Source organism: Triturus cristatus, chromosome 1_2 (assembly GCF_964204655.1).
Source record: "Triturus cristatus chromosome 1_2, aTriCri1.1, whole genome shotgun sequence".
In the NCBI taxonomy this organism is placed as follows: domain Eukaryota; kingdom Metazoa; phylum Chordata; class Amphibia; order Caudata; family Salamandridae; genus Triturus; species Triturus cristatus.
The window spans coordinates 1,192,676,264-1,192,697,517 of record NC_140580.1 but is presented as its reverse complement, the minus strand read 5'-3'; the positions used below and the strand labels follow the sequence as shown (position 1 = coordinate 1,192,697,517).

General features: G+C 47.5%; 1 long non-coding RNA gene across 1 annotated transcript in view; it reads right to left on the bottom strand.

Moving 5' to 3' along the window:
* Positions 1-21,254, bottom strand: part of LOC146869012 (uncharacterized) — a 143,156-nt gene that overhangs the window by 50,809 nt on the left and 71,093 nt on the right. The window contains exon 2 of the long non-coding RNA XR_014965470.1: positions 18,239-18,394. This is a non-coding gene — a long non-coding RNA (uncharacterized LOC146869012). The remainder of the gene's footprint in view (positions 1-18,238; positions 18,395-21,254) is intronic.

Genomic DNA, 21,254 nt, shown 5'->3' with positions numbered 1-21,254 from the left:
GCAACACTATCAACTGACCCATCTTCAGGGTTTTGTGAGAGCAGGTCAGGGAGAGGGTCACTCTCCTCCTCCTGGTCCTCATCAGTTGCCATGAGCAAGCTCATGTCAGCCCTGTCCACATATGCTTTAAGTCTGTTGACATGGAGCACCCTAAGGAGGCTCCTGGGAGTGCCAAGATCTACCAAGTAGGTGACCTCTCCCTTCTTTTCAACAATTGTATGGGGGCCACTCCATTTGTCCTGGAGGGCTGCTGGGGCCACAGGCTCCAACACCCACACTTTCTGGCCTGGCTGGTAAACAGTCAAGACAGCCTTTTGGTCATGCCAAGCTTTTTGGAGTTCTTGGCTTGCCTCAAGGTTTTTACTGGCCTTCTTCATGTACTCAGCCATCCTGGAGCGGAGACCAAGTACATAGTCCACTACATCTTGTTTGGGAGGTTTGAGAGGTAACTCCCATCACTCTTTCACCAGATATAATGGTCCTCTAACAGGGTGCCCAAACAGAAGTTCAAAAGGGCTGTAGCCAACCTCCTTATGAGGAACCTCCCTGTATGCAAACAGAAGGCAGGGAAGTAAAAGGTCCCATTTTCGCCTAAGCTTCTCTGGGAGTCCTTTAATCATTCCCTTTAGGGTTTTGGTGGATCTCTCAACTAACCCATTGCATTGTGGGTGATAGGGAGTAGTGAATTTGTAGTTTACACCACACTCCTTCCACATTGCAGTTAGATATCCTGACATAAAGTTAGAACCTCTGTCAGAGATGACCTCCTTTGGAAAACCCACCCTGGAGAAAACTCCAATGAGGGCTCTTGCTACCACAGGAGCTGTGGTAGTCCTTAGGGGTATAGCTTCTGGATACCTGGTGGCATGATCCACTACCACCAGTATAAATCTGTGCCCAGATGTTGTTGGTGGGTCAAGGGGACCAACAATGTCAATCCCTACCCTTTCAAAGGGAACCCCCACCACAGGTAGTGGTATCAGGGGGGGCCTTTGTGGTGCCACCTGTCTTGCCACTGGCTTGACAAGTGACACAGGAGCGACAAAACTCCTTTGTGTCTTCAGACATGTGTGGCCAATGAAAATGTGGTACAAGCCTGTCCCAGGTCTTGTTTTGGCCCAAGTGACCTGCCAATGGGATATCATGTGCTAGGGTCAAGAGGAACCCCCTAAACTTCTGAGGAATTACCAGCGTCCTGGTGGCTCAAGGGGTAGGATCTCTAGCCTCAGAATATAGGAGCCCCTCATCCCAATAAACCTTATGGGACCCACTAGCACTCCCAGCAGCCTCAGCAGCAGCCAGCTGTCTGAGGGGTTCAAGAGTGGGGCAGCACTGTTGTTCTTTGCTCAGATCTTCCCTGGAAGGGCCCCCTGCCCCCAAGAACTCAACCTGACCAGGCTCAAGTTCCTCTGGGGCAGTTCCTTCTACAGGCTCTGCTTCTCCTCCCTCAGGAGGGGAATCTGAGATCTGAGACAGAGGGGAAGGCCCAGCCTTAACCCTACTGCTCTTCCTCTTGGGTAGCACCTGGTCCATAGTTTCAGGATCCAGAGCTGGTTCAGCTTTATGCATTTTGGCTTGTGACCTGGTCACAGCAAATACCTCTGCAGGTATGCCCAACATCTCAGCATGAGTCCATAATTCTACTTCAGACCAGGCTGAAGTCTCTAGATCATTGCCCAACAAACATTCGACAGGGAGGTCTGCACTGACTACTACCTTTTTGAGGCCAGTTACCCCTCCCCAAGTGAAATTCAAAACAGCCAGACTATGGTTGGTCCTGGTGTTGCTTGCATTGGTTACCTGGTACATTTCACCCAGGATGATCTGTGTAGGGTCCACTAGGTCCTCTGCCACCATGGTGACACTAGCACCTGTGTCCCTAAATGCCAAAGCCTGTTTGCCATTTATGATAGGCTGCTGTTTGTATTTGCCCAGATTACTGGGGCTCACTAGGAAGGACATATCAAGGTCTCCCTCACAAACTAGCATTGCCTGTGTTGGTACTCTTACTAGGCCAGAGTCCACATCAGAACCCAGGGTCAACCCTACTACACCCTTATTCTGAGTATTACCTCCACCACTTGCTGTACTAGGGGGAACAGTTGCCTTAGGGGCTGCAGTGGTGGTGGTTTGGTCTTTGGACTTTGTACAGTCAGAAGTCCAGTGCCCTTTCTGTTTACAGAATTTGCACCAGGGCTTCTTTTGGCCTTTTCCCTTTGCAGATTAGGTCTCCCCACCAGATGCAGATTTTTGGGGCCCTTGTGAAGACTTCTGATCTTTAGATTTATCCCCACCTTTGTCTGAGCCTTTAGGATCTTGCTTCTTAGTGTCACCACCTTGGTTCTGGTTTTTCTGCCTCACCCTGGTTCTGACCCATTTGTCTGCCTTCTTTCCCAATTCTTGGGGAGAGGTCAGATCAGAGTCCACCAGGTACTGATGCAACAACTTGTTCTGGCAATTATTAAGGATCTGTTCTCTCATTATAAGAATATACAATCCCTTAAAATCAGTTACTCTACTACCCACCAGCCAACCTTCTAGAGCCTTGGTTGCACAATCAACAAAGTCTGTCCAATCCTGAGTCTGTGCTTTCTGGGTGTCTCTGAACCTCAACCTGTACTGTTCAGTGGTTAAGCCAAACCCATCTATCAAAGCACTCTTCAGGGCTTCATAATCATTAGCATCCTCTTCTCTAACAGTGAGGAGCTTGTCTCTCCCTTTGTCTGAAAAGGAGAGCCACAAGATTGCTGCCCACTGTGTCTGGGGGACCTGCTGAACTTTACATGCCCTCTCCATAGCAGTTATCCATTTGTGGATATCATCCCCACTCTGGTAGGGAGGAACAACCTTGGACAGGTTCCTATGATCTGGCATGTAATCTCTGCCTCTAGGGACACTGTTGCTGCCACCAGGGGCATCTTACCCCTCTTTCTTTGAAGCTCTTTGGAGCTCTTTGGAGCTCGAAGGCTTCCCTATCTAAGGCCAATTGCTTGGTTCTGAGGGCAAGCCTAACTTCCTCATACTGGAGCATCTTGAACCTTCTTTCAGAGGAGGATTCCCTGGGAAAGTTGGAGTGATATGACCTGTCAGAGTCCCTTGAGAGGGACCTAGGCCTGTCTCCCACTCTTTCAGCTCTCTTAGGGAGATTTCCTCTATTCTCTTCAGACCCTTCTGGGTCTGGCCCTTCACCCACAGAGTCCAGGTCATCTTGATTTTCATCATCAGACCCAGAGACTATGTGTGACCCACCCCCTGATGCAGACCCACTAGCTCCTAGAGCTCGTCTCAGGTCATCTGCTACTAGCAGATCTATCAGGTGTTGTGATGAGGGACTCCTGCCCACCCTCAGATTTCTTGCAAAGCATAAGGCCTTCAGTTCAGTGTAGGCTATGTCTTTGTACTGAGATGGGGTGGACCCACTGGCTCCACCTTGGTGAGACATACTAGTGTTGTGCAGTGTTGTACTACCTACACTAGTTGAGGCCTACTGGACCTAGCTTGAGCTGTAGCAAGGGTGTGCTTGTCCCTTCACAAACAGCTCTAAGTTCAGTAGAACTTATTGATACTAGCTTGACTTTATATGTACCTTGAGTACCTTAAGTGGTTTTCAGTTAGTAATTCAAATAGAGATTTTCTGGTAAAACAATGGCAAGCTGGAATCCCACACGCTGCCCACCAATGTGAGAAGTTGGCCTGGCATATGCTGGTCACTAGTTATAGTGGCCACCTTGCACCAGTTCAATTCAACTCTTGGTAGATAGGTTTAAAGACAACCTTTTAAAGAAAGCTATCCTAGTGGTAGCTGTGGAGAGCAGCCTCCAGGCTAAGTCTCTGAGGAATGTAAAGCAGCTTGTTTTACCTTATAATCTCTTGAATTACCAAATGAAAAGACACCACACAGGTATATATATCAAATATATATGTATTTATTTCTAAATATACTCTACTAATCTCTTTATGAGATTAGAGCCAGGTAAACATTCAAAAGATCAACAGTTCTCAATAAATTAAGCACAAATATGGCTGTAGCCCTAGGGGCGTACCAGACCATATACTAAAATAGTGGTTTAACAAACTCGACTTGCAATATGAAGAGGCCTAGGGCCTTGGGAATCGCTGGGGCTTCACTTCTGCAGTGTTAGCAAGTAAGTAATCAGCCCACAGGAGACGCGTGCAGTGTCTAAACACACACGCGGGTTTTCAATGCGTTTCAATGGCAAATGTCGCGGTTTGTATTTTACAGTTCTAGGGCACTTCGGAGTGGACAACAAGCAAACAACTTACAGGGTAAGTACTTCGAGAGCCAATGCACACTTGGGCACCGTAATGCAAGAGTTACCTCACCCAGGGAAGCCGGGTGCATACGTGTCCTTTGGTGTCGGGTCGCAATGCTGTTTTCAATGGAGATCGCTGAAGACTTGCTGCTTGCGTCGTCGAGAGAAGTGTCCGCTGGAATCTGAAGATGGATTGGAGTTGCAGTAGACCTAGAAATTGAGGGGACAGAGTTCAAAGTCACTTGCTAGTGACCGGTGGCCAGCAAGATGGGTGACCACAGCTGTTGCGTCTCTTCAGGTCGCTGATGTAGTTTTGTCTCTTCGCTCACGAGGTCCAGGAGGGATCGACGATGACCAGCAGCTGGATTCGGAGGGTCCCATGACGTCTGCAGCTGTTGACGGTGTCGGCACTCGGTTTGGAGCCAACAAGCCTGGGCAACTGCAAGTCTTGTGTGGATGGAAGATTGTCGATGGAGCAGACCAGCAAGGTCTGATGGACTTACCCAGTGGGGGTAAGTGAGGACAGGCCCACAGCAACCAGGCGAGCCCTTGAAGGTGATGAGAAAGTCTTCTGGAGAGTCGCTGGTCAACGGGCAAGCAACCGCAAAGACGCCTTTGCAGGAAAAGTTTACCAACAGCCCACGGTCACTCGGGACGAGGTAGGCCGCTGATCTTCAGTACTAGACCTGCTCGGGACTTGGACAATAAGTGGTCCAAAGCACATCTTTGTTGGACGTAGTTTAGGGCTTGCACTCGAAATCAGTGCACGGTTCCCTGGTATTGCTGTTCCTCGTCACTCGTGGGGTCCAGATGCCACAGCTTCGCTGGGGACTCAAAATGGCCATCGAGAGGTCAGGAAATCCGCTTCAGGGGACGCAGGGACTTCGGGCTCCGGCGGGAGCGGTAAAGTTTACAACCGTAGTTCAATAGTTTTGGTGCCTGCCAAGCAGGGGAGTCACTCCTTAACTCCAAGGGAGATCCTTCGGTCTTCTAGAGATAGTAGAAAGTTTAAGGGCCAGGATTCTTCTTCGTAGAGCGGCGTCCAGGTGTAATCTAAATGGCATTGGCATTGTGTGGTATCTTATAGTGAAAAGATGGGAGGGACTAGCTCTATGACCACTCCTCTAGGAGGGTCAGGGTAGTGGGTGGTTACACCCACTTCCCTTTGTCCAGTTTCACGCCAGAGCAGGGGCAGGTAGCCCCTGAACCGGTTTGAGCTGGCATATGCACAGAGGAGCCTACTGCTCCCCCAGTGCAGGACTTCAAAGCACTCTAAGAGTGCACCCACCCAGCTCCAATACACTAAATCCTGTCTGGGATGTGGTGACACCTCCCTGTGACAGGAAACCCTTTGTTGGGCCCCCTCCACCGCGAGTTTCGGTCAGCAGCAGGAGGGCAGCCCGGTGTCTGTGCTGGTGGCATCCATTTTGTGATGCCAGGGCTCTAGATGATTTCTACCGTGTAGTACAGTGTGTACATGTCGTCCCCTCTAGAAGGGTGGGATCCTACTCCCACACCAGTTACTGGTGTGGGGGTAGGATTCCAAGTTGTTTGACACCAAACACGACATGTTTTGATGCAGTCATTCCAAAGTTAGCATTCACCGCGAGGTTATAATGCACTTAAGAGTATATGGTTTAACCGCATCCACAAACAGCAGCAGAGAATAGACTCTGCCAGCTGCAGAGGGGTCCTGCTCAGGCAGAAGCACCCCCTCACATAGTAAACCAAGCACCCTGCCCTTGGGATTGATAGGGCCTACCATAGGGGTGACTGATAGGTTTATATGTGTGTGTATGGTGAGATATAGGAACCTATACCTCAGTGAGGAGTGCTAACACTACCTCACACAGGCTGCAGTAGCAGGCCTGTGGTGTCAGATTGTGAGTGCTTCCCAGGGGTGGCATAATACATGCTGCAGCCCCTGGTAGGCCTGTGAAGTACCAATGCCCTAGGTACCTAAGGTACCATATACTAGGGGCTAATAAGGTACCACAGTATCCAATCACTAGTGCATCTAATATGCACACCAAGTTGTTTAGAGAGATCAGTTAGACTGGGGCCCTGATTAGCAGGGACCCAGCCAGACTATAGCCAGAAACCAGTGTATACATCAGTAAAAAGTGGGGGCAACACAAGTGCAGATCCTACTCGCCTACAGTTTCCTATCCCAGGGAGGTGTAACCACCTCCCCAGACAGGCAGATGTGTATTGGGGCTGGACGGGAGCACTCTCTGGTGCTTTGAAGACCTGCACTGGGGGCACATTTGGTGTCCCCGTGCATAGTCCAGTTCAAACCGGTTGCCGGGGCTATCTGCCCCTGCTCTGGTGCAAAACTGGACAAAGGAAATGGGTGTAACCACCCCTCTTTCCAAACACTCCCATAGGTGGGTCCCTAGAGTATGTACAGCCCCCAAACTTAGTATAAGTATGGGAACCCAGTCCTCGTGACTTTAGATTACCCTGGAAGAAACTCTGCAATATACATCCTGGACCTCGACTTTCTGTTTCGACAACCAGATGAAAGAAATCTCTCATGGGGTCAAGGAGTGACTCCCCTGCTTGGCAGGCACCAAAGAAGCAACTGACTGGTCTGCATCGCTGAAGCTCCTGCCGGACGCCAAAGTCTTTGCATCACCAGAGGTGGATTTCCAGACTTTCCTGAGACTACCCTGAGTCCACAGCAAAGCTGAGGCCCGTGGCTATCGTGGGTGACGAGGAACCGTGACCCCTGGGCACTGTGTACTATTGCTGGTACATCAACTTCCTGTTCATTCTTGAAGTTCTGCTTTGGGCTCCTAGTAGCCCCAGCCTTGAGCACTATCTGCACTGAAGATCTCTGGCCTCCACTCCACGAGTGACCCGTGGGCTGGGTTTCACTGTGACCACTCGAGGCTCCTTCGCAATCGCTAGCCCGTTGGCTAGTGGGTCCCCACGAAGGCAACTCCTCTTCTACTTGGGCTTTCCTGATTGCTCCAGATGTGCCCTGACTTACCCTCACTGGGGGAGTCCCTCAGACCTTGCTGGTCTGCACCGACGTCCTTCTTCTCTTTCCACAAGACTTGCTGTTGCCAAGGCTTGTTGGGTCCAATCTGGTCGCCGACACCGCAGCACTCGACAGACTTCGTGGGACATCTTTAATCCAGCTCATGGACTTCGTCGATACCTTCTGGACCTCGTGGCTGAAGAGTCAAGAAACCTGTCAACTCACCTGAAGCACCCGACATTTGTGGGTATTGGTCCATCCTGCCCTCGGTCACTGGCAAGTGACCCAGACTCTGTCCCCTCTGCTTTCAGGTTCCTTCCATCCTAGATCCAGGCTTGGATCTCTTCGGACACTTCTCTTCACGGCAGCAGCAGTTCTTCGCCAGCTTCCATTGTAATCGATGACGCGACCCAACACCAAAAGACACCTATGCACCCGGCTTCCCTGGGAGAGGTAACTCGAGTACTCCGGTGATCCCGTGGGTGCTATCCCTAGAACTTCTTAAGTCCAAAAGGGTTTGGTCCTGACTCGATTCTAAGCATCACTAATCTTTAAATTTCCAACCGCGACATTTGCCATTGAAGCTAACGGTAACCCGCGGTTGTGTTTACACACTGCACATGGCCCCGTGGGTCCCCTGTGTCACTACCTTGGGTGGTTCCTTGGGGTCCGAGTGATTCCACGGGCTCTAGGCTTTGTGTGTAGTTCAGTCGTGGTTCTTATACCACTTTTTTGGTATATGGTTTGTAACGCCCCTAGGGCCCAAACATGTATTTGTGCTATTACTGTTGATTGCTAACTTGTAACTGAAGTACTTCAAACTCCAGTCTCCTAAAGAGACTAGAGGGGTGTGTTATATCTTAAATACATATATTTTGAATATATACCTGGTGTGGTTGTCTTTTCATTTGATCATTCAAGAGATTATAGACTGGTAAAACAAGCCGCTTTACATTACTTCAAGACTTAGCCTGAAGGCCGCTCTCCATCGCTACCACTAGGATAGCTTCCAATAAAGGTTTTCTTTAACCTATCACCATAAGGGGTTGTTTGGACTGATACAAGGTGCCCACTAGAACTACTGGACAGCATATACCAGGCCACCTTCTCACAATGGGTACCTTAGCGATGTAGAATAGGTAAAGGGGTTGTCTCATGGCATAAAATTGGTTTCTTGGAATATAAATGGTCTAGGAAATGAAATAAAGCAAGAAAATATAAGAGACCCGCAAAGAGCAATGAGATCATCTGTATCCAAGAGATCTGGCGCTGCGGTAACGCCCCAGTGTTTGATGGCTTTCGCCAACTCCATCGCCCGGCAAAAAAACAAAGGTTTGGTCGCCCAGCGGGCGGCATTATGGCATTACTTTCTACTAGAGTAGTGAAGAATGTATCCCAGCTTACTCTAACATGTAAATGGCTGCTTGGATGTAGGATATCCTTAATGGTTGCTGATAAAAATTACGAAAATAAGCTGATTTTAAATGTGCATATGCAATGGGATCCCAGGAGGAATATGGTGTAGAAATGGGACATTTTAAAAATGATATGGACCTATTATGTGAAAAGTATGGCTCGGATATAATCTTATTGGTGGGAGATTTTAATCATAAATTAAACCCAAAGAATTTAGATACTTGGTATATGGAAATACTGGAGGCTTATGATATAAATCAAGCAAAGTTTCCTGAAGGTCTCTCTTCAATTCATGATACAAAATTGGGAAATTACCTAGCGACAGAAAGCCTCTTTTGCTTAAATGGTAGGTTAGCCCAAGACAGTCCTGCGGAGTAAACTTTCAAATTGGGGACACAACATTGTCCTATAGATTATGTTTTTATGCCAGTATGGAATTTTGTATTAGGAAAGGGATTCAGCTTCTGCCATAGAGAAGGCCGTGACCACAATTTAATGGAACTAGAGCTCGCAGATCTCCATCAGACTCCCTGCGATGATGTCATTGTACAACAGATGGATTATCCCAGGCGTATTACAACGAGGCTAACTGAAGAATATATAGAACGGTTAACAAGGTTACAACAAAACATCGGGGATGTGTGAGCCGCCTAAACCTGGCGTGGTCTGTAGAGAAAATAGAACAAGCGGTACAAAGCCTTCGTGTAGAACTCAGAAATGATGCTAGGAATACGAAGAGTAAACAAAACACACCGGCTAGACAAGGAGAGTGGTTCAATATAGATTTCCTAAAAAAGAAAAGGGAACTAAGGAGAGAAGCGTGCAGTCTGCACATAAAATATGATCAGACAAGGGCCGACAACCTTGCCAAGCTAAAGAGAGAATACACCGTGCTAATCCGCGGCACAAAAAGGGCCTATGAAGAAAGCTGCCGGGGACAAGTGTCAGAGGCAATCGAATCAAAGGACATACGTCAGTTCTGGAAGCCGATACAATCAGCAGCAGAACCCTCAGCCGCCTGAATGAACCGTGCGGTGGAAGAGGAAGCGTGGGAGGAATATCTGCTGGAACTGTACTCCCCGGGGAGAGAAACTGAAGAGGGGGAACTATGGGACTGGAGTGGCCTAGTAGAAGACCTAAAACCAGACTTTTCAGTAGTAAACGTGATTAACACGATAAAGATCTTGAAACTAACAAGAGCAGCAGGACGGGATAACTTACCAGCCTTGATAATAAGATCAAAGTTGTCCTGGTGGGCAGAAGTCTTCTCGCTTATGTTCTTAGTAATCTTAGAATCTGGGACGATCCCAAAAAATTGGAAGGAAGCCATAATTAGCCCGATACATAAGAAAGGAGATGTCTCTGCCCCAAAGAATTATAGATCAATTAACTTATTAGTCATCGGGGAAAAGATCTTTGCTAAAATAATGTTAGGTAAGTTAAAAGATTGGGCAGAGCAGGGTTCAATTGTACCAGTTGAACTGGGGGGTTTTAAAGAAGGACACTCCACAATAGACCATTGTTTTGCCCTATGGGCATTGGCCTGGAAGTCGATAGAGCAAAAAGGGAAGCTGTATTGCTGCTTGGTCGACTTTCGGGCAGCCTTCGATTCAGTGGAGCGTAATTGTCTATGGGAAGACCTGATAAAGTATGGAATTCCGGAAGTTATACTAATGATTCTAAAAAAGCTACATCGAGGAAACTGGGCCCAGGAAATTAGAAACATGCAAGGGTCACTGACTCGGAAAATAACTGTGGGGAATGGCCTTAGACAGGGGTGCGTCTTGGCCCCCTTGTTATTTGCAATCTTTCGAGCGGGCCTCCCTGCAGCATTCGAAGTGGAAAGAAGTGCAAACCCCAGAATGAGTGGAAATAAAGTGTCTTGCCTTCTATATGCGGATGACCTTGTGATCCTTGATCAAACAGAGCTAGGACTCCAAAGGAAATTAAATGTTTTTAAGAACTATTGTGATACAAAGTTTTTAATGGTAAATATGGAAAAAACAAAGGTTTTATGCTTTGGGAAAAGAGATAAGAATTTTAGCTGGTTTCTAGGACAAGAGAAATTGGAGATAGTTAAGGAATATAGATACTTGGGTCTCTGGATTGATAGTACGCTAAAGTGGGATGCCCACTTGGAGGCCCAAAAAGCAAAAGCTTTTTCATTAATTTGTGGGCTGAAAAACATCAACAGAGAATACGGAGACATGTCACATAGACCCCTGCTATGATCCCCCGCAAGTACTGTATGGGGCAGAAGTTCTTTACCTGAGTGGTAAATGCGGGTGGGACCGAGAAGAAGGGACGATCTTAAAAATATTATTGTCATTACCGAGTTCCACAATGTTTCAGGCTATTAGAATGGAGTTAGGTTTAATAGCGTGGAGCGTTCAGAGCCAAATGTCCTTGTTAAGATTCTGGAAACGCCAGGACCCAGGTGGGGTGCCGAAGGTCTCACAATGGTGCAGAGAGGAGATTCAAGTTAGTAGCCTAAAATGGGCGAAGGATGTAAGAAGGAAACTCCAGACAATAGCTGTGCGCCTCGAGGTGAGACTTTCGCAGCAGTCCATGGAAGGAGCCTTCACTAAGAGCACTCTTGGGTACCAAGGGCCGATATATTCAGGATCGATGGACCTGGAATATCTGAGTGTGAAAAAATCCGTTCAGTGTTTAAGGAATTCATGGGTAAATGAAGCCTGGTTTCCGTACTTGGATATCTTGCCTAACCAAGGGCTGAGGCATGAAATCCTAAGGGTCCGAGTTGGTATTAATCCTTGGTTAATGGAAGAAAAAAATCAAAGCAGCAATTATACAGACCGATGGAATTTGTACATTTTGTCCAGGAACAAGAAATGATATGTTGCACATATTGCTAATGGATTTCGGTTTTAGCCATACGGAAACTGTTTTTATGCCCATCTTTTTAAAATACGAGATAAGATTTCATGCCCAAGCGGTTCGCCTACTTACGGAAATGCCATTCCTTGACATCGCAATTGCTTTGGGAAAATATATGAAAGCCATAAAAGGTTTTGTAAGGGAGAAACTGAAGGAGGGGCATTGATTTTAACCTCTTTTAGGACTTTCCCATTAATATAAAAGTTTTAGGTAACATTTTAAAAGTTTTAGGTGAAACTATAAACTGTATAATGAATTATGATTGTATGTGGATGCCACTTTTTGCAATGTGTTTTTATTGGTAACTTATTTTTTAAAGAATTGATATTGTTACCATTATTTTGGGTTCCTATTGTGTTTAAAGACTATGGTGTAAATAAACCGAGTTTTCTCTCTTTCAGTGTTGGTCTGAACCCCGAAGGCTGGAAGAGTATATCATGTACTTACCTGTAAATGCACATAGCCGTCTTCCTCCCATAGGATTGTATTGCGTGTCTTGTGCTCCACCGAGTGTCTGTCTTTCACATTGATACGTTTCTGCTACTGTTGATTCGACACCACAGAGTACTCTCAGTCTCACTGTGAAGTATTCTGAATGCCAATGCGAGCGCATTCCTCCTGCGCCTGAGTATCGCTCTTTTAAACCGGTGCTCGCCTGCAACTGAGTTTCTCCTGAGTCTTATATAAAAGTAACAAAGTCATATTTTTGTACAAAAACAATTGGTCTGAGTTCAGTTCTTGAGTGTGTGAATTCATTTGCTGGTTGAGTGTGTACAACAAATGCTTAACACTGTCCTCTGATGCTACCACAAAGAGAGTGAGGTGCTATCTACTTCTACCTCTGCCTCCCTTTGGGGTTCCACTCGACTCTGAGCACACTATACCTCACTTTGGTATAGTATATCCAGATTATATATAGATTGGGGAGGGGCGTGTCAGGCTCTATTAGACTGGGGCAGATAGAGTGGGGAGGGGCATGTCCGGCGCTATAAGACTGGGGCAGATAGAGTGGGGAGGGGCGTGTCCGGCGCTATAAGACTGGGGCCGATAGAGTGGTGAGGGGGTCTGTCCGGCGCTATAAGACTGGGGCAGATAGAGTGGGGAGGGGCGTGTCCGGCGCTAAAAGACTGGGGCAGATAGAGTGGGGAGGGGTCTGTCCGGCGCTATAAGACTGGGGCAGATAGAGTGGGGAGGGGCGTGTCCGGCGCTATAAGACTGGGGCAGATAGAGTGGGGAGGGGTCTGTCCGGCGCTATAAGACTGGGGCAGATAGAGTGGGGAGGGGCGTGTCCGGCGCTATAAGACTGGGGCAGATAGAGTGGGGAGGGGTCTGTCCGGCGCTATAAGACTGGGGCAGATAGAGTGGGGAGGGGTCTGTCCGGCGCTATAAGACTGGGGCAGATAGAGTGGGGAAGGGCGTGTCCGGCGCTATAAGACTGGGGCAGACAGAGTGGGGAGGGGCGTGTCCGCCGCTATAAGACTGGGGCAGATAGAGTGTCCACCAGAAGCTTATATGCAGTTCTACCATAACCCCGCAACACCGTTTACTGTCTGCGCCCGTCTTTTCAATTATACTTGTTGGATTCTCATGGCGCCACCAATCGGCGGCAACATATGCGCTGGTCCAAACTTTACTCAATGCTGGTATTCTACACTCCGCATTACAGTACCGGTTGCCGGTACACGTGATGTTCCCTTGCATTTTAAATCAAGCGCTAGAGTCTTAAGCCAACTACCTTGCCTACATGAAAGGTACATTCAGCGAAGACTTAGTTCATGTATATTTTTATATAAAGGACTTCTTTTGGGTTGCGCGCTTGCTAGCCACAGCAACGATCCAGTGATGGTTAGACTCTTTTAACTCCCATGTCCAACCTTCAGTCTACCCCTTTGTAGCCTTTAGTTTATGCACACTTCCATTCCTTAGTCATTTGCTTAATTAGTGAATTACCATCACTGCTTTGAATTCATGCGCGTTCCTCAGATAAGGTTTTAATGTAAATATTCTTTCGCCTCTCCTCCCCATGTTCCCTGTCACATGTCATTCATGAACCTAGTGCCACCTTTTTTTTTTTAAGTTCAAAAGATCTTTATTGGAGAAGTAAGGGTGTCGATACATAAGAAAAACTAAAACATAACAGCAATATAATAGGTAGAATAAACATGTCTGTGGAAATAAACATGAAACTAAGAGATAACAAATAATTGAGGCTATATAACAGAAAGCAGTACTGGAAATAATATGCAATAAAATGAATTATGGAAAATGCAAAGGAACAAAAAAGGTCAATCAGGGAGGCGTGGGGACCTCCTGCTGAAAGGGAGGCAAATGAGATGAGCACAAATATCAAGGTACAAAGTCACAGGTAGCCAAAGGTCATGTCGCTTTTTAGCCAGACTAAGGGGATAGATAAGAATGGTATCTAGCCTGTGATTATGGCATACATTGTACCACCATGCTCTAAAAGAGATATTAGCAACATTTTTCCAATTTACAGTAATTTGCTGGAATGCAACAGCTAGCAACAAGTCAACAATCTGCACATTAAAACCAGCATCTGCCCAGCAGGAAGAGAGGCTTCCTAAAAAAACATTGACAAAGGAGAAGGGAGATGCAGTGTGAAATATGGCATTAATCTGAGCCCAAACTTGTTTCCAAAAGTTGTTCACGGCAGTACATGAGAAAAGCACGTGAAAAAGAGTAGCCTTGGGTGTCAAGCAGGACCAACAATGGTCAGGGACTAAAGGAAACCTCTTATTCAACATATGGGGTGAAAAAAGAAGTCTGTTGTAAATTTAAAAAAGGGTTTGCGTAAGGGAGGCAGCCCTGGATGATTTGCGAAGTTTGGTCCACACTTTATCCCAAAGAGAGGCGGGCCAAGAGATATCAAGATCAGACTCCCACTGCTCCTCTACCGTGGATTTTGGCCTGGGGGTGAGAGTCTTGTGAAATGAGCGGTAAATTAAGGAGGCAGTATTATAAGTGCGAAGCAAGGAGTGAAGGCGTAGAGTGGGATTGGACAGATCGGGCTGGGCGGGAGAGTTGGAAAGTTGGGTATAGGTGGACATAACTGCATTCTTGAGCGTGAGGTACTTACGGGCAGAGGAGGAGGGGAGATTGAAGTTATGGAAAAGAACTGAGAAAGGTAAGAAATCAGAGCCAGAAAAGAGGTGGGATACCCAGATCAATCCCTTTTGTCTCCAAGATTTCCAATAAAAGGGCTTGTGATTAATGAGGATGCTATTGTTATACCAAATGGTGGTATTGAGAAATTCGGCTACAGAAGAAGGAGGGCTTGGGGAAGTGGAAAGAAGAAGCTTGGTGGTGAATTTTTGGATGGGAGTGGAAATGAGCTGGGGTTTACGAGAAAATGAGAGATATTCAGCGAAAGTAAAGGGGGATAAAGAAAGAAGCTCAATAACAAGCCATAAAGGGGGAGATTCAGCAGGCTCTCGCAACCAAAGGGAAGCTTGTCGTAGAAGGAAAGCTTTGTGATAAGTGGGAAAATCTGGAAAATTGACCCCACCCTCTGATTTGGGGAGTCGTAGTCTGAACAGGGACATACGCGCTTTTTTGCCTGACCAGAGGAAAGAAGAAAGAATAGTGTTGATTTTCCTAAAAAATTTAGCTGGAATAGGAATTGGAATATTGGAAATAGTGTAAAGAACTATTGGGGAGAGCATCATTTTAATCGTGTCGAGGCGACACCACCAGGAAAGGTAAAGCGGGTGCCACCTGGAAGTAAGGTCAGACAGTCTCTGGGTACACTTGCTAAGGCATAATGAGACAGTGTCTGAAAGGGAGGGGGTAATATGCAAACCAAGATATTTGATATGTGAGGTACTTCAAGTGAAATTGGACGTAACGAAATCGGGTTTGAAGGTGAATTTTATGAGGGGTAAAATTTCACATTTGTCGTTGTTCAATTTATAACCGGAAATTTGGGAATATTCATGGACTTCAGTTAGAAATGCAGGAATGGAGATGGCAGGGTTGGAAATAAAGAGAAGGATGTCATCCGCATAGGCAGCAAGTTTAATGTTTGTTTGAGAAAATTGGAAACCGTGCAGATTAGGATTTTGGCGAAGTTTTGAGAGGAAGGGTTCTAAGGCCAGATTAAAAAGGAAAGGGGAAAGGGGACAACCCTGACAAACTCCTCTACCTAAATTGAAGAAAGAAGAGATTAGGCCATTAGCACAGACTGCCGCTCTGGGATTGGAATAAAGGAAAGAAACAAAGGAAATAAAATTAGGACCAAACCCGAACCATCTGAGGGCGGAAAAAAGAAAAGTCCACTCTACTCTGTCAAACGCTTTTTCTGCGCCCAAAGCAGTTGCTGCTAACGAATCCTGGAATCGTGAGGATTTGGACAGGACATTAAACAGAAGTCTAGTATTGTCTGTGATGAAACGACCTTTAACAAATCCAGACTGCTCTGAGCCCAATAATTCAGGAAGAAAGGGGTCTAGTTTTATGGCGAGGGATTTAGCGTATATTTTGTAATCAATGTTGACTAAAGAGATTGGTCTATAATTCTTGCAATACTGGGCGTCTTTTCCTTCTTTGGGTATTATGCATATGTGGGCGTCTGAGAAAGTGCCAGAGGAAGAGCCACTAAGGACAAAAGAATCAATGAGAGAATGTCATCTGGGTAGTAGTAGTTTAGAGGATTGCAAATAAAATTCAGCTGTAAATCCGTCCGGACCCGGGGCCTTATCCTTCTTAAGTGACTGAAGTGCAGTGTGTAGTTCGGAACTGGAGATGGGCGTTTCAAGAGTGGATAAATCAACAGGAAAATTGAGGGGAGTCTGAATACTGGAGAAGAAGGTAGCGAGGGATTGGGGAGTAGGGTGAGTTTCAGAAGAGTAAAGCGTGGCATAAAAGCGGGAAAATTCTTCTAAAATATCAGCATCTGTGCGCCTGAAAACAGAATTAGCATCAAAAACAGACTCAATATTCAGTTTGTGTTGCTTAACTTTTAAATAATTGGCTAAAACCTTCCCCGCTCTGTTCTTACCCCCATAAAATTTTGAACTAGATTTCAACAGATATAACGAAGCATCATCAGTGGATTGTTTGTTAAACTGCATCTTAGCTTCAATAAGAGTAGTCAAACTTTCCTGCGAATGGGAGGTATAAAAGGAGTGCTCCAGTTTTTTGATCGTGAGGAGGAGATCACTAGTACGCTTGCGAGCGGTTTTATGCTTTTTAGCCACAAAATCAATGATGAAACCTCTGGCTGCAGCTTTGTAAGCGTCCCAAATAACATGCTTGGGCACATCGGGCGTATCATTGATGGCAAAAAATTCTGTGGTAAATTCAACAAAGGAGGTTGTGAATTTGGGATCAAGAAGGAGAGTATTATTAAAGCGCCATCGCTTTGGCCCAGTGGACTTGGGTAAAACATCAATCTTAACCAGAACAGGGGCATGATCAGAGAACAAAATGGGGCCAATATCGGCGTGAGTGAGGGACTGAGAGATATGATGGGAAAGAAAAATATAATCAATGCGGGACTGTGATTGGTGGGATGGGGAGTAAAAGGTAAACTCTTTAGTAGTAGGATTGCATAAACGCCAGGCATCAACGAGTTTGTGCTGGGACACTGCCTGAACAAACAATTTGTGAGACTTATTAGGGACATAGGATGCTTTGGAATGCCTATCCAAAAAGGGGTCATGGGGTAAGTTGCAATCTCCTGCCATAATAAAATTATCATCAACGTATTCAGAAATACGAGAAGCCATTGTGCGCCAAAAGGCGGGGTCACCACCAGTAGGCGAGTAAATGTTGAAAAGGGAGATGGGAATACCCTTCGAGGAAAGTTTGACATACAACCATCTGCCCTCAGGATCTGACTCAGAAGACAAGAGAGAATGAGAGAGAGATTTGTGAACTAACACAGCCACACCATTTCTTTTACCATCCCCAGGGGCAGAGAAGACATCACCAGCCCAACCCCTCTTGAGCTTAGCAGCTTCAACATCAGACAAATGTGTTTCTTGCAAGAAGGCAATGTCTACATTCAATTTGGCTAGATGAGAAATAATTTTTTGCCTCTTAATGGGGGAGTGAAGACCTTTAACGTTCCAGGATACAATACGCACTGACACTAACGATTATTAAAAGAATAATGCAAAGAGGGAATAAAACATTGAGAGCAAGCCTCGTGAAAAATAAAAGACGTAGGAAAAAGAAAGAAAGAAAAAGAGTAGAGAAGAAATGGAGTGGACAGGAAGAGGAAGAGAAGACTGAGAGATACCATAAAGATAGAGGAAAACCAAGGTGTTACTAAGATCAGTGAAACGATAAGATAAAGTCCGGAGATAATAATAATAAAGGTCCAATGAAAGAGAAAAAAGAACATGCGCAAAGAGACCAATGAAAAAGCAGGATGAGAGAAAGAACGGCCAAAAGGAGAGGAAAGTAAATATAAGTCAAAGGAGAAGTGAAGTGACAAGGGAATGGAGTGTATAATGAGAATGAAGCATGACCGAGGGAGCCAATGAAAGGTGAGGAGAAAAGGGGAAAGAGAGAGAGAAGAAGAAAAAGGTCGTAAAAAAGGTATTGACACCAATAAACCTGAAAACATGAAGGGAAAAATCAAGGTCAATAGAAATAGAACAAAAACAAACATATCATAAAGGATATGAGGAATACTTACAAGGGGTAAGTTAGGGGAGGTACGATCAGGAACAGGAACATGTAAAAACGTACGTGGAGACGAGGGGAGGGAGGTAGGGCCAACTGGAGAAGGCAGGACACTCGGGGTCAGCGAGACGTCCGACCAGAGGAACAAGGCAGAACGCGGAACATTGAGCTGCGAGGGAAGAAAAATAACAAGGTTAGGCAACGGCAAACGACAGAGACATTAGACAAGCGATGGATAGGGCGGACCAAGAAACTATGACGTAAATACCAAACATTTCTGTAAAAAGTATAAACTCATCAAGAGAACACATAAGTCAAAGAACATTTGAGTTAGAAAAATCGGCAACAACTGAAAACTGGAACAGCATAATACAACTACGGAAAAAGTCACGGTGGGAGAGAAGAGGAAGGCCCAGAGAGCTCCATGTCAGACTGGCTGCAAGAGTTCAGGAAACTCCGAAGTCGCGCAGGCTCCTCATATGTCGTGGTTTTATTATTGTAGGTGACTTTAAATAAGCAAGGGTGGAAGAGACCGTATCGGGCACCAATGGAGCGAAGGTCAGGTCTCATGTCCAAAAAGGCCTTACGTCGGTTCACAGTGGCTCTGGCATAATCTTGCGCAAAGAACAGAGTGGAACCCGACCATGTGAGATGAGGAGAGGCTCTGGCTGCTGAAAGAACTTTCAGCAGATCTGTGTATTCCAGAAAATACATTATTACACCTCTGGGCTTCGCTGGCGTGGATAGAGAGGAGGAAGCTCGTCCAAGCCTGTGGGCACGCTGGATATTGAGCGATGGGTCTTCGGGCAAGTGTAAAAGCTTGGGAAGAAATGACTTGAAAAAATTGATAGGGTCACTCCCCTCGCATCCTTCCACCAGGCCGTAAAGGCGAAGATTGTTCAACCAATCAATCAATCAATCAATCATAGGCATTTATAGAGCGCTCTACTTAGCCGGAGGGTCTCAAGGCGCTGGGGGGGGGGGGGGTGCTGCTACTACCCGAACAGCCAGGTCTTGAGCTTCTTCCTGAAGGCGAGGTGGTCTTGGGTCAGGCGCAGGTCGGTCGGGAGGGAGTTCCAGGTCTTGGCGGCCTGGTAGGAGAAGGACCTTCCTCCTGTTGTCGTTCTTCGGATGCGGGGGACGGCGGCGAGGGCGTGACTGGCTGATCGGAGGTGTCGTTTGGGAGCGTAGAAGTTGATGCGGTTGTTGAGGTAGATCGGGCCTTGGTCGTGAAGAGCTTTGTGTGCGTGGGTGAGGAGACAGAAGGTGATTCTCTTGTTGACCGGGAGCCAGTGCAGGTCTCTTAGGTGTCCGGAGATGTGGCTGTGTCGTGGGATGTCGAGGATGAGTCTGGCTGAGGCGTTCTGGATCCGTTGGAGTCTCTTCTGGAGCTTGGCGGTGGTTCCGGCGTAGAGGGCGTTGCCGTAGTCCAGTCGGCTGGTGACGAGTGCCTGGGTGACATTCTTCCTGGTCTCGGTGGGGATCCACCGGAAGATCTTCCGTAGCATGCGCAGGGTGTTGAAGCATGACGAGGAGACGGCGTTGACTTGCTTGGTCATGGAGAGGGAGGAGTCCAGGATGAAGCCCAGGTTGCGTGCGTGGTCTGTCGGTTTGGGTGCGGTGCCCAGGGCGGGGGGCCACCAGGAGTCGTCCCAGGCGGAGGGCGAGGATCCCAGGATGAGGACTTCCGTCTTGTCCGAGTTCAGCTTCAGGCGGCTGGTCGACATCCACTCGGCTACCTCTTTCATTCCTTCGTGAAGGTTGGCTCTGGCGGCGGCGGGGTCGTTGGTCAGGGAGAGGATCAGCTGGGTATCGTCGGCGTAGGAGATGATGTTGAGGTTGTGTTGGCGTGCGATGGCCGCAAGGGGGCTCATGTAGACGTTGAAGAGGGTTGGGCTCAGCGAGGATCCTTGAGGGACGCCGCAGATGACTTTGGTGGCCTCTGACTTGTACGGTGGTAGACGGACTCTCTGTGTTCTTCCGTCGAGGAAGGAGATGATCCATTCCAGTGCCTTCTCCTGGATTCCGACGTTGCTGAGGCGCTGCACTAGGGTGCGGTGGCAGACGGTGTCGAAGGCCGCGGAGAGGTCTAGTAGGATGAGGGCCGCTGTTTCTCCGTTGTCCATCAGGGTTCGGATGTCATCGGTGGCAGCGATGAGGGCGGTCTCGGTGCTGTGGTTGGCTCGGAAGCCAGACTGTGAGGGGTCGAGGGATCCGTTCGTCTCGAGGAAGGCGGCCAGTTGCTTGTTGACGGTCTTCTCGATGACTTTGGCTGGGAACGGGAGCAGCGAGATGGGGCGGTAATTCTTGAGTTCGGTGGGGTCCGCTGTTGGTTTCTTGAGTAGAGCGCTGAGTTCGGCATGCTTCCAGCTCTCAGGGAAGGTGGCGGTGGTGAAGGAGGTGTTGATGATGTCCCACAGGTGGGGTGCGATGACGGCGTCGGCTTTGTTGAAGCCGTGGTGAGGGCAGGGGTCGGTCGGAGATCCGGAGTGGATGGAGTTCATCATGCGGACGGTTTCTTCGGTGCAGATCGGGGTCCAGGCGCGGAGGGTGGAGGTGGGGGGCGGTGGTTCGGTCGGGTTGGACGTGGCGTTCGTCGGTAGGGTGTTGAAGCTGTTGTGTATGTCCGCGATCTTGTTGTGGAAGTAGGAGGCGAGGGAGTTGCAGAGTTCTTGCGATGGGGTGATGTCGTTGTTTCCGGCGTTGGGGTTGGAGAGCTCTTTCACGATGTTGAAGAGTTCCTTGCTGTTGTGTGCGTTGTTATCCAACCGGTCCTTGAATGCAGTTATCTTGGTGTCGCGGATCAGTTGGTGGTGCTTCCGGGTGGCAAGCTTGAGGGTGGTCATGTTGTCCGGAGTTGGCTCCCTTCTCCAGGCTTTCTCGAGGGCTCGGCAGTTCTTCTTGGAGCTCTTGAGTTCATCGGTGAACCATGGGGCCTTCTTGCTGCCGGGTCTGCTGGGCGGGGTCCTCAGTGGGGCGAGTTCGTCCGCGCAGTTGCTGATCCACTTCGTGAGGTTGTCGGCGGCCTG